Raw genomic sequence first — 15046 nt, forward strand, 5'->3', positions numbered from 1 at the left:
TACAATAGTACGTTTTTAATATAAATCTAAGATTTTTTAAATTGTTAATGAACATGCATATTTGATAGGAAAAATAATACAATCAATACAATGTTAATGATTTCCATAATAATTCCCTGATATGCACATTTTTCTGCCAAGTACTCCTTATGTAAGGATAGAGTTCAGATAAAATCCCATATATGATAGCATTGTCAGCAATCCCACTCCTTGGACTATATCCAAAGGACTTAAAAACAGCATACTAACACAGCCACATCAATGTTCATAGCAGCACAATTCACAATAGACAAACCATGAAACCAACTTATATGCCCTTTAATAGATGTATGGATAAAGAAACTGTTGTATATATACACAATGGAGTATTACTCAAAAATAAAAGAGAATAAATTTATGGCATTTGGAGGTAAATGGATGGAGTTAGAGAATATCATGCTAAGCAAAGTAAGCCAATCCCCAAAACCAAAGAAAGAATGTTTTCTCTGATAAGTGGATGCTAATCCATAATAGACAGGACATGGGAGGAGTGGAGGAACTTTGGAAGGGGCAAAGGGGAGGTGGGGAGTGGGCATGGGGGTAGGAAAGATGGAGAAATGAGATGGACATCATTACCCTAGGTACATGTATGATGGCACAAATGGTGTGACCCTACTTTGGGTACAACCAGAGAATTCAAAAAATATGCTCCATTTGTGTATAATGAATCAAAGAGCATTCTGCTGTCATGTATAACTGATTAGAACACATAAATAAATTAAAATTTTAAAAAAGAATACACATAAACAGCCAGATGAGGAGACACACAGGGCAAATAGGTCTGGAAAGGTCCCCAGCACAGGAGTTTCCATTCCCATAGAGCTGGGGTGCACCACCCTCACAGGAGGTAGACATGACTTGTTTGCTTTCCTAGAAGCCCCCAAACCCAGTCTTTTGAGTTTTTTTTAATCAAAGCTTCATTACATAGACATTATTGATTAAATCATTGGCCATTGAGCTGAATGTCCCAACTGTGGGGCTAATCATGAATTGGTCGTTAAAAAAAAAATCCCATATATGGGGCTGGAGTTGTGGCTCAGTGGTAGCGCACTTGCCTGGCATGTGTGACACTAGGTTTGATTCTCAGCTTCACATATAAATAAATAAAATAAAGGTCTATCAACAACTAAAAAAATTATTTGTAAGAATCCCACATATGATAGCATTGTCAGCCTAGAGGACAGGCAACAGTTGGAGAAAATTAGAGTGCAGGCAATCATGTTTCTGTTTCTTTCTTGAGGGATCTACATTATAGTTTGTTTATTATTCTAAAACTTGAGGGAATATAATAGTTTCAGAAATGGGCCCTTGTCTAGAATGTTATGCAAGTGACCTTGTTGCTATCTTAAAATCCAGTTGTCATCAAGCAGTATAACTGACTGCATTTGGTTAGTTTTTCTTGATGTGAACCTATATTTACTGACACCAACAGCCTCACCTCTTTTAACTGAACAGTAGTAACTTGCTAAACCTTTCATCCAATGATGTATGACAGCAAAAACTGTTTTCTTTGACATGTGCAAACTCTATGGTGGAGTGAGTAGGTTTTGAAAATAGCTTTTCAAGTTTATGTACAAGGTTGGTATTTTATTCTTTATGATCCAACTGGTTTGAATCATGATTCTGGAGTGAAAAATATGTTCTTCCTCTCCCATGCCCAGACTAACAATGAAATTGTGATTATATAAGTAAAATTTCAAGTGTAAATAATATGCCTAATTCAAATGAACTCTATACAAATTATGATAGGCTAAATTCACAGAGTCATGGTCAAACTGATTTAAATGATCCATCTCCAATCACAGCATTTTCTCCTCCCATGAAAATGGTTTCTATTTGGGTATTTCTTATAGTACCATATGATATTTTATCAAAGTATTTTAAAAAGTCTGCTTCCTCCAGAAAATCATGCTAACGTATCTTCCATTAACTGTGTTCTATAGAAGGCACAAACTAAATACCTTTATTAAATACCTAGAGTTCAATTAGCTACTGTAGTTAATTAACACAATTTATTAAATTATATACCAACATTAGCAGAAAAAAAATATTGAAAAGTTAGTAAGAGATGCTGTGTTTTAATTGTTGTTGTTTTAATTGTTATTTTGTAACACATCACAAACTTCCAAGCACATGCCAAGACACAGCAGGACCAAGCTGAACCACCTTCTATAATTTTACTCATAATGCTATATAATCAAAACTGATGAATACAATGATTTTAAGGTGATAAGATTTAAATGAAGTTTGTTTCCTTTACTATTTCACCTAAAGCTGACAATAAATAGACCAATATATACTAAAATTATTTTCAACAAGAATTAACAACATAAACCTCTGATTATTTTCAATCAGTTGAAATCTCCTTAACTGATCATTCTGGGTTAATCAAGATATTTGATACAAGCAGTCCATATCCTACAAAAGTGTTCTTACTTGTAACAAATATGACTTTGATCATTTAAAATCGGTGATATGCCCTACTATGGCAATTCCTATGAGGGCAAAAACTAATTATATCAAATATTTCCTCTTTTTTAAAACAAGGAATAACAACAAGTATCCCAACCAAAGAAAATATTCTTATTAATACAATGGCACATGCCTGCTCAGGAAAGCTCCAATTGTGATGCTCTTATCTGATTCACCAGCAACAACTATTCTAGTGGTTCCCTCACCATTTTCCAGGAAAATCATTTCCAAGCAGCATTAAAACACTAGCCCAAAATAAAACTATCCTGAGAGTTCCTGAACACAGGAATCCCATTTCAACTACAATGCTGTAAATATCACCTAAACACTGAGATCAATGTCAACAGTGGTTTGCCATAAGTACTAGTGAATTCTAATGGAGCTCCAATTCCCACTGGCTGTTCATAGGTTAGCATCAAATGAAAGTCCCATAACATAATCTAAAATAATATTATGGGTTTCTTTTGTCCAAAAGGACTATCTCCTTTTCAGTTGTTTTTCAGTAAACAGAATGCTCACAGACTAACACAGTTCTCTGCTCAACCACAACCAAATTCAAAGTTCACTGATATTCATACACAGCAAGGTCAGAATTTTTTTAGTAAGAAAAAATTTTCTTTGATTAATGCTGAGAGCTGCACCATGTTTAGACAGGGTCACGACCCCAGGCATCCATTTAATCAAATTTCTCTGCTGCCTGTCCCAGTGGAGCCATCGCAACAAGAAACTCTCTCAATGAAATGGGGGGAGGGGGAAGCGTACTTCACATCTCACATTGTTTACAAGCTGTTAAGTAATTATTTCACTCTTCCACCCCCACTGGCCATCAACAGACAAGTCACCTCCTTGGAGACTCTGAAAAGCCTATTCAGTTGTACATAGCTCATTTTGTTTTTTCCCTTCACAGTGAAGCTAACTGCTTAGCTTAAAGGCTTCTTTGTGGATACCAAAGTATACTCTGTCCATGCTAATGATCTCACTAATTATAAGTTTATTTATCATATAGATGCTCAGCTTCGCTTTATGTTTCTAAACAATGCTAGAGCAATAATTTCTGCATAATTTCTCTACCCCCATCACACCACTTCAATCCTTCAAGATGAATACCCCTCCCCATCCATGCATACACAGTAAAACCTGTTTTGTTTTGTTTTTGTGGGTTTTTTTTAAGGAATTGTGTCATAGTTTGAGTAGTCAAACAAGTTATTTTTCAGGAATTTTCAATAACACTATGCTCTTTAATGCAGCTCTTCTCCAGGGCAAAGAGCAAAAATGAGGCATGCAGATAATAAAGAATTACAGTTTGCCTTTATTTAATAGCTCTATCAGTCAGAGTAATAGAGATGGATAAAATGGTAACCTATTCACCCAACCCTTCCTAATTGCTGTCCTAAAAAGCAAAAAGGGAAGTGGGGAAAAGAAAAAAAAAGATTTATATCTAATTGCAGTTCAGGGATTAAAGGCGAATGACTTGAAAGCTAAGTATAGGCAGAATCCTCCCAAACCTAAATAGAAATTGACTACAGAACACACTGCGTTTAGGCACTGAAGACAAAGCTGAAAACCAGAAATCCCAGGTCTTAAAATAAAAGGTCATTTTTCTTCTTGGCTTTCTTTTTAATTTTTTTCCAATTTCTGCTGAAATAAACATATTTAGATCATTTTTGTTCATCTTGAGAAATAAAGAAGAAAAAGTCCAAAGATGTTTATTATTGAAAAACAAAGGGAGGGCTGGGTTGTGGCTCAGTGGTAGAGCACTTGCCTAGCATGTATGAGGCATTGGGTTTGATCCTCAGCACCACATAAAAATAAATAAATAAAACAAAGATATTGTATCCATCGAAGCTAAAAATATTTTTTCTTTAAAAAAAGACAAAGGTACTAGAGAATTAATACAATGGATCACTTAGAATTCCTACTTGAAAATTCATTTTAAGTGAGCACTTTTATGTATTTTACCTCTAGTTTTCAGTTCTGGTTAATGGTTATCTGTGAAAGTGAAATTCTTCGAGTGAGGATCCCCTTCAGTGAGATATTCCTGATATTATATTACATTACTAATAATAAGCTTGTAAATACAATTCATGCTTCTCTCTCATGAAGTATAATATAGCACACACTGGAACAATATTTCTGTGCTTTCGGGCCCTGTACAACATTCATTACCAAATGGAAAAGTGTGCCCTAACTTGACACACACAGATTAAAATTCAAAGTTAATAATACTGGATGTGAATTTGAGATTATTTGTGTTTACACATGCAGTTATAGTAAATGATATTTCCAATGAGGAAGGAAAAATAAAGACAAAAATCTGCTGAGAAATAAAGTCAAAAGAAAGGGAGAAAAAATATTTTGAGAATGAAAAGGCCAGTAAATTATGAGAAAAACTGAGAAATGTAGAAATACAGAAAGTTTTAAAATACTAAAATGATAATTGAATGTAATTTGAGAGAAAAGTTGTGTTCTAAAAATTCCTTATAAATCATGAAGATAAATGAAATAATTAACAAAATAAAACTGTGGAGACTAGCCTTGATATGCCAGAAAATCACTGGGCTTAAAAATTAGCTTCCAATAACTATTACAATGTGTCTGAGCTAATAAGAGTAAGTAATTTCATTTTTCTAAATTTTCTTTTCTCATCTATAAAATAAGAGGTCAAATTGGCATTTCTACTAGCTCAAACACAGTGACAATTCTAAGATAACAGAAACCACAGAAAAAAATTGAATGTTTGTATTAATAATTTTTTTCTACATTTTTCTAGCACTCATAATAGTTTTATGTTATTAAGAGAGACAAAGTGAAAACAAACCCACCTTTACTATTACTTGTTGTCACTTTAGGAAAAAATAAAAACATTTATTCACTTGGAATAACCAATCAGAAAAAAATGAATAGGAATCTCAATCTATCATTTCCTTTTCTCTACAAAGTTCTCATAGCTTAGAGTAAAAAAAATGACTCAGGAATAACATAAGTGTATCTTGGGAAAGGAAAAGCTAGAGGTGAGGATAACAATAGAATCTGCAAATAATTAGAAAGAAGCTATTAACACTCAACATTTCTTTTCTATTCTTGTTTTACCATCCATTTTTAAAATGCCCAATATTTCACATTAACAACTGAAAAAAATATTGGATGATATCCTGAGTAAACAGAATTACAGAGATCCTCAGGTCTCTTATCCAATTTGAATTTAATTGCAAAGAATTCTTATTTTTAAAAGTTAACTTGTGTAATTACATCCTTCAGTGTGTTTATTGATTCAAGTTCAAACACTTATTTCATTTTTATACACTCACACATATTTGCGTATTTATGATGGTGCCTGGCACACAGCCAATTCTTGAAAAATATCTGTTAAATGAATGAGTGGATGTTGGGTGAGATAAACAGATGGACAGACTGATGGTTAGTTCCTTCACCTGGCTTTCTCACTATACACAAAAGGTAGTGCCATTTGCAATTTTTCTGAACAAATCTAACCTAAAATTTATCTGTTTATTATTTAGAAAGTAAAGGCACTTTAAAAAAATATTGTGAAAATCCACACAAGCGTCACAGATTGCATAACTCCAAGGAATGTTATTTGCATCACATTCTGTGTAAATGATGACTCCCTGGACATCTTCAAAAATAGTCATTTGTACACAAACATTTCATAGATGTTTTACATGAATTATTTAGTTAAGTACTCATATAATTCATTTAGTAAAATATTATTAAACCCAAAGAAAAATGGAAAAAATAAAAAGGATAAAGACTAAGAATATCAAACTCATAGCTAGTGAGTCTCCAAACAAGAATCAGACATATATCTATCCATTCCAAAGCTTCCACTTTTTTCTACTATGCTGTAATAGTCTTATCTATAAGGCTGAAACTGTTCACTTTGTTAAGATTATAGAATTTACCTAAATAGAGCAACACTCTATTTCTTTAAACCTAGGCCTTTTCTCCTAGATTGATCCACAATAATGTCACTTCTTCTAAAACTGGGAATATGTGAAAATTATTACCTCCAGCTCCCATTTTTAAAAATAAAAATATTGATGAGTAGTAACTGACTTCATTAAAAATGGCACTGATTTGTCAGTACATCATCCTTACAACATCAAATGCTAACAATGAAAATTAAATAAAAATAAAAGTAAAAACAAAATAAATCTGCAAATTATAAAGAATATTTCAATAAAAAATGGATTCAAATAGCATTGTTCAAAATATATGAAAAATGTTCAACTTCATTAGCAATTGGCAAAATGCAAAATATACCGAGATTTCATCTCACACCAGTGAGAATGACATATCAAGAATACAAACAATAATAAATGCTGGAGAGGATGTAGGGAAAAAGGAACACTTTGACACTGTGGGTGGGACTGCAAATTAGTACAACCATCATGGAAATCAATATAGAGGTTCCTCAAAAGATTAGACATGGAATCACCAGATGACGCAGCTATACAACTCCTCAGTCAGTATTTATCCTGAAGAATTAAAGTCATCATACCCATGTTTATAGAAGCACAATCCACAATACACAAACTATGGAACTTGCCTAGGTGTCCATCAGTGTATGAATGTGGTATATATACACTAGTGAGTTATATTTAGCCATAAAGAAAAATGAAATTATGTAATTTGCAGGAAAATTGATGGAACTAGAGATCATTAAGTGAAATAAGCTAAACTTAAAAAGTCAGAGGTTGATATGATTTCTCCCGTATGTAAAAGCTAGAGAAGAAAAAGGAAAAGAAAAGGGCAGATCTCATGAAAATCAAAAGGAGATCAGGAGAAGAAAGGGACCAGGGGGTTGGAGGTGGGGAATAAGGAGGGAAATGCTGGGGACTAATATTGGTCAAATTATATTCTTATATTTTTATGCATGAACAATTATGTAATGAAAAATCCTATCATTATTCCTAACTACAATGCATCAATAAAAATGTGGAGAGAATAAAGCAAAAAAATGTTGTTTGTGTAACTAAACTTAATTCAATCTTCAATAAAGGCTGAGCCCCCAAAATGAAATCACAATTCTACAAAAGAATTTCAAAAATAATCAGATAGTACATTACAGGGTTTTGTTGTTATTGTTGTTGTTTGTGTGTTTTTTTGTTTTTGGCTTTGGTTTGATACCAAGGATTGAACCCAGGGGCACTTAACCACTGAACCACATCCCCAGCCCATTTTATTTTTTATTTTGAGACAGGGTCTCCCTAAATTGCTTAGGGGTCTATTAAGTTGCTGAGGCTGGCTTTGAACTTGCAATCCTCCTGCCTAAGACTCCAGAGAAGGCATGCACCACCACACTGGGTTACAAGCATGATTTTGAGTCATATTTTCCAACATGATATAGAAATGGCATTGAAATACCCTAATCAATTCATCCTCCCCCTCTCTATTTCACTCATTTCTCTTGAATTTTGATAGAAGTTGTGGAGTACTCAATTAAGCATGAGCTCTCCAGCAAGTGCCTAAAATGCAGAGAACTGGTGTGTATATACATGAAAGCCATATGCTTTAGATACCAGATATTCACATAGCAATACTAGCACTATGACATCCCTAAATATAAGAATTGCCCTTCTACTACAATCAGTTGACATTGGATCATACTAAAGCTAAAAAACAAAGACTATAGCTTCAAGACCCATATAGTAAATCATTTAATTCTAACTATAACCCTAGGATACAAGTGTGTTATTGTCCTCAGTTTACAAATGAGGAATGTGATATTTGAAATGGTTAAATTAATTCTCAAGTTAAATTAATTCTCAATTTCTCAGGTAGAAATTTTAGGACCTGCATTCAAATCAAGATAATATTTTCTATTAATATCCTATATTTGCAGACACTCAGTTATTTGTATCTGAGGAATGAGGAAGGAAGTGTCAATGGAGCACAACTTATCCCCAGTGTCATTATTTATGCAGTTTCATCTACTTAGAATATGCTCCATTTCGAAATATCTGCTTAGTAGGTATCTGAAACCTCCTGTGCAATGCCATATTAAGCTATAAATCACCTTTCTTCCTAAATAGAATATAACAAAAATATAACTAGATTAAAATTGTAACCATGTTTCTTTTTTTCAAATAAGCAAAACTGCCTCCTACATTTTAGCTTATTTAGAAAAAGAACATCTATATACTTTACTATTTTTCAACATTTTTATTGACGTTATACTTGTACATAATGATGGGATTTGTTGTTATATATTTGAACATGCACATAATACAACAATATAATTTGGAAAATATCACTTCCCAGCACTTTCCCCCTCCCTGTCCCAGCCTCCAAACTCTTGGTCCTTTTCCTCTACTGAGCTCCCTTTTCTTAACAGATAAAAATCCATGCAAGATTCACCCTAAGATTCTTGAACAGAGAAAAATATATACAGTATATTCACATAACTATATATATATATATATATATATATATATATATATATATATGTATATGGATGTGTGCATGTGTTTAGATATAGTTGAAGATAGTTTTTTTTTAAATGAATTAATCATATGTTGGTGGGATTTGTAGAAACATGACATCTCATGGTAGAAAGGAACACTACAAATTCATCCAGTCTATCCTCAAGTGATAAACTTAAATCCTGGAATAAGTACCTCACCAAGTTGTCATACAACCTCTGCTTCAACATTTTAATTTGATGGCAAATGCTTAAATATGCTTAAATAAGTCTTATTCATCTTTGGACAGTTCAGACTAATAAATTCTACTTAACATTCATACCAAAATTATTTTCCATTAAATTCATTCTATTTTTATTTAATAAATTGTACACATTGAAGTAGAAAGTTCTGTAATCAAACAATGGATATACAAATATTAGTCTGCTTTTGAAGCTTTCATAATACCAGATTACAGACCCTCTGAATTTGTCCATCTTTCTGATAATAAAAATGGCAGCAGAGTCATTTTGTGCAAGAACATAGAACTATTTAGTAGCAATCAAATTAGACTAGAGCTAAGTATATATAGCTCAGTGGTAGAATGCATGCTTAACACAATGGGCCCTGGGTTCAATCCCCAGCACCATTAATAAATACATGAACAAAAATATAACTAGACTAAAATTCAGATCTCCAGACTCCCAGTAAAGTATTATTTACAGTATATCAACTTAAAATTTCTTTGGTGGCTTAAGAACATGAACTTTGGAGTCAGACTGTCTGAGTTTTAATTCCACCTCTACAACATACCAACTATACAACTTGAGGCAATCTATTTACCATATATGCCTCAGTTTCTCCATCTGAAAAATAGAGATAATAATAATATCAACATTGGGCTGGAGCTGTAGCTCAGTGGCAGAGCACTTGCCTTGCACATTGAGGCACTGAGTTCAATCCTCAGCACCACATAAAAATAAACAAATAAAATAAAGACATGCTGTCCATCTATAATAATAATAATACCACCATCATATTTTTAAGAGGACTTGATATGATAGTATGTACATTTTTTTGCAGTACTGGAGATTGAACCCAGAGTCTTGTGCATGCTGGGCAAGGGCTCTACCACTGAACTAAACCTCCTGACAATATGCGTGATATTATTAAACCAGTGCCAGAACATATTAAAATTTACTCAATAAAAATAAGTCACTATTGAGCTCGGATTGTGGCTCAGTAGTAGAGTGCTTGCCTAGCATGTGTGAGGCACTGGGCTCTATTCTCAGCACCACGTATAAATAAATAAATAAAATAGAGATCCATCAACATCTAAAAAAGGTATTTAAAAAAATAAGTCACTATTATCACTATTGTACTTTTCAAACTTGTAAAATACTGCCAATTCACAACCATGTTGTCAATGTGTTCTTTTTATTTTTTCTTTTTAAGAATTTAACCTTTATTTTATTTGTTTTGTGCTGAGGATGGAGCCCAGTGCCTCACACATGCTAGGCAACCACTCTACCTCTGAGTTACAATCTTAGCCCACCAAAGTGTTCTTAAGACTATTTACCCTACCCTAAAATGAATTTTACCCTATAACATTTCTTCTTTCCAATTTTGATAAAAAAACATATAAACTTCCTAGTTATTATATTATATCTACAGTATATAAAATATATAATCAATATATGATCTGTGAGCTTTTGTGTTCCAATTTCAAACTTCTCTCAAACAAATTTGTCATTTTCAGAGTTTATTAATCCTATAGTCCTGGCAGAGACTTTGGGTTTACTTTTCTGACTTCACATACCAAATAACAAGTTTTTTCTCCCCAAGCAAACCCAGGAGTTTTGAGCACGCCTAGCAAATATAAAAAGTAAGGTAAAATCACCGTTATAAAAGGTAATCTCCCTTCCCAGGAGAAAATTTGTGAAAGCATATAACAAATTCTCTGTAATCTAGGTACATAAAAACAGTAGCCATCTCAAAGTGGAATGAAGGGAAGGGAGGAAGGATTAGAATAGGAAAGAGAGTGGAATGAATCTGACACAACTTTCCTATGTGTATATATGAATATACCACAGAGCATCTCACCATTATGTAGATTCACAAAAAATTAATTCAAAAAATAACCATGGGTAAATTGCAGAAAGATCAATAGAGGGAAAGGAGCAGGGGCTGGGACGAGAAGGGGAAGGAGAGGTACTGTAGACTGAATTAGAACAAGATATATTCCATTCTTGTATTATTATATCAAAATGGATTCTACTGTTATTATTTTTATAGCCAATAAAACTTTAAAAAATGAAACAGTAGCCATCCAAACATTTTTCCACAGGTTTTCTATGTAAATAAATGTCAACTGCCAAGTGTCATGGCTAGATTACTCTACACATGTATCTATTCTTAACCAAATCTTAGAGGAGCCTGTTCTTTCTTAAATTAGATTAACTGGAAGTTTTCATAGCAGAAAAGATAATAAGAAGAAAGAAGTATGTACAAAAAGTATCTCTTTTCTAGATTTATGCAAAGTTAGGAAATCAAAAGTTTTGTCTACAGCTATTTAAATTACTCTGAACACTAAAATTGTACCAACAACTGTTATATTTATTTATCAACATCACTTATTTTAACATGAAAATGAATCCTCTCTACATTTGTGTAATATGTTTCACTTAATAAAATGTGTTCTCCTTCTCCTGCAGTGTTCGAAAGATGATAAAATAAGAGAAAATGCATGCACAACACTTTCATTTTCCCTTTTTTTGTTCTGGATGCAATAAGTAGAAGATACTTAAGCCAAAATTTTCTTAAAAAGACAAAGTTTTCTGAAATAATAAGGATATTAACTACACATTAACACTAGAACAGGTGGTAATTACTAATTCTCCTTATTTATTTTATAGCTGTGTGAGATAGCAGAAGAGAAAGAGGAGGGCAAAATATAAGTCAGATCAAAAAAATATGGATACATGGACCTCCCATCAGTATAGAGATGGCTTTTGAAAAATTCTAGAAATCCTTCTCTGTCTATGCCATACTGAGAACAATTAATATAATACAGATATACTGATAAGATAAAAATTCCAACCATGTAACAAAATGCAGTTGACAACTTGTATATTATGCAATTATGACTGTCATTTTATTACTGTTATTAATTTATTAGTATAATTGCAATTTTTTTCAATGTCATAATGTGATAATAAAGGACTTGTCATTACTAAGTTAACCTCCAAACATCTCTGACCTCAGGGGAGGTAGCTGCACGCTTTCAGACCAAAATGAGCTGTCAGTTACCACAACGACATTTTGATGACTACATTATCTTGTAATTAAATGTCTCAACAAACTTCTGCTTTTGATTGACAAGTAGTTAAGACTATCATTGACCACAGGGCAGTTTCTTTATGTTTCAAGAATAATTTTTAGCACCGAAGCAGGAAGACAGGTTTTAAAAATTAAAATACTTCAATAATATATTTATTAATCTATAATTCACCCTGATAAAACAAAGAAAATTCTTCCAAATTATGTATATTTGTTGCATAATCCATAATGTAATATGGAAATCTTAAAATATTTTATGGTGTTCTTTATTAGCATTATAGAACATATATAATAATTCTATCACCTCTCTTTCCTGTGCCCAATTTTCCCATAACTGAACTAATTGAAAGATACAAATAATGGATGCTTGTACATGCTTTATGATCATTATTCTTCTTACCGTTCTTGAGGCCAATGAATTAACTCAATATTCTAAAGGCAAGATAGGTCAATTATGACACATACATTGTATTCCTTCCCCTTTTTTCCTCTTACATTCTTCAATAAATGGAGCACAAAAAGAATCCATTTCATACTATACTGTTCAAAGTACATTAACATTTATACAAGTTTTGGTTTAAAAAAAACTTTTCTTATTTGAATATTTTTTCAAATATTTTTCCATGTTAATAATTCTTAAATTGCATGAAAATGAATGAGCAGAGAAAATAGCAAAGTAGAATTTTCATGTACCATATCATAATATTTGTATGAATTGTATAGACAATTAGTCAATTATAAAGCCACTGAGAAGTTAAATTTAAGAATACCCTCCTGCATTTTATTTTGACTACTTTTATTATGATGACAAAATAGTTTCTTAAAAAATAAAAACTACTATTTATAAAATAAACTCTTTCAAAATAAGGATCTCTAGTGATTAAAATAAAAGTAAAAAAATTGTACCAGTAAAGTGAAATTTCATTAAAATAAAATATTATCAGTATAAGATTAAAAAATACCTTTTCCTAAGTACCATGATATAAGTTTCTTTCACAAAACAAATTTAGTACTTTCAAGGTTCTTCATTAAATGTTCTATCTAGGATAGTTATATATTTAAAATTATAAAGAATGATAACTTCTAAAATATATTTTATATTTTTACTGTCAGAAAATTGAGATTTATACAAAGTTTACTTACATGCAAATACATACACCCTTCTCAAACAAACTGACAGATGAAAGAGGCCAAAGAGGGACAAATCCTACAAACAGCCTTTATTTTAAGTTGAGCTCTATGTGGAGCATACTGTTTGGAAGTCTTTCCTTCATATTTGATTAAGCACTGACATTTTTTCAAGCTATGGACATGACTTCTCAAAAATCACACTCCCTGCCACACACTATAGATAAAACAAACCCTAGCCTAAGGAAACTGTCACAACTCCCAGTTACCCTGAATAATTCCTTAAGTAATCATTTCTCAGCACACAAATCATTACAATACAAAAATAAATTCTATGGCCGACTTGTATCTAGCAATGAAAAACTAAACATCCAATTTGTGGTGAAAACTTTCACAGACACTGCAGAATTGAACATGACTATTCTTATATGCATATGTCACTGAACATAAGCAAACAGAAATAGAATGAAATCCCCATGTTGGGGAAAGGGGGAGGTAGAGAGGAAAACTTCATCATGGGGTAACATAAGAAACAGAATAAAATCATTGCTTATATATCATGAAAGTGTTGATCCATAGTAATATAATTATAAAAGAAAATCAATCTTACCTATTCTCCTTCAAAAAAAATGAAATATTCATAAATAACATTTGTGTTACTTACAAAAGTAAGTAAAGCTACGAAAATATGTGAGAACAAAGTGGGAAATTTATTTTAAAAAAATGTTGACAGAATAAAGAGGAACTTTCCAAACTCAGTATATCTCAGAATCTAAAGAAACAAATTAAGAAATAATGCAACCTGACATTGTACTGAGCTAAGAGAATACACTGATGATTGCATTTCCTCTTAGCCAATGAACAGGGTGGAGTGTTCTTATCTTTCAACAGCAAAGTTTCAGTCTTAAGAAAAGCATAAACTTAACTGTTTTTCCTCAAAATATTATGAAAATTATGTTAATCTTGTTATATATTAAAAGTACAGAAAAATAGAAAACAAATATCAATTAGCCATGCAGTTTACAGCTAAGTACTTTTGCCATCATCTTACATATTGCAAATGAATCCTTCCTGAAACCTTTCTCTATGAAAATAATTCAGAGACACCTGGAATGATTGATTTAATTAGGCCCTTTTCAAAACTGGAAGACCTTTATTACAACATTTTGAACAGTGAATTAAAGAACTGTGGATGAATATGTTTCACCTGAAAAGAACTTGATTTGTGGTTCTACTGAAATACTACTACTACATATAGTCATATTATCTTTCAGCTAAAAATCTATGTGCATAAAATGCACTTGACCTGGTTTACTTTACTATAAAACTTCATGAAGATATTAATCAAACTACTCAGTCATTTGTCTAAGAGGCCACGATGAGATATCATCAGAGAAACAACAGAACCAAGAGTGTTTTTTTTTTAATTTTTTATTGTTGGTTGTTCAAAACATTACATAGTTCTTGATATATCATATTTCACACTTTGATTCAAGCGGGTTATGAACTCCCATTTTTACCCCATATACAGATTGCAGAATCACATCAGTTACACATCCATTGATTTACACATTGCCATACTAGTGTCTGTTGTGTTCTGCTGCCTTTCCTATCCTCTACTATCCCCCTTCCCCTCCCCTCCCCTC

This window comes from Marmota marmota, unplaced genomic scaffold (assembly GCF_001458135.2).
Source record: "Marmota marmota marmota unplaced genomic scaffold, marMar, whole genome shotgun sequence".
Lineage (NCBI taxonomy): Eukaryota > Metazoa > Chordata > Mammalia > Rodentia > Sciuridae > Marmota > Marmota marmota.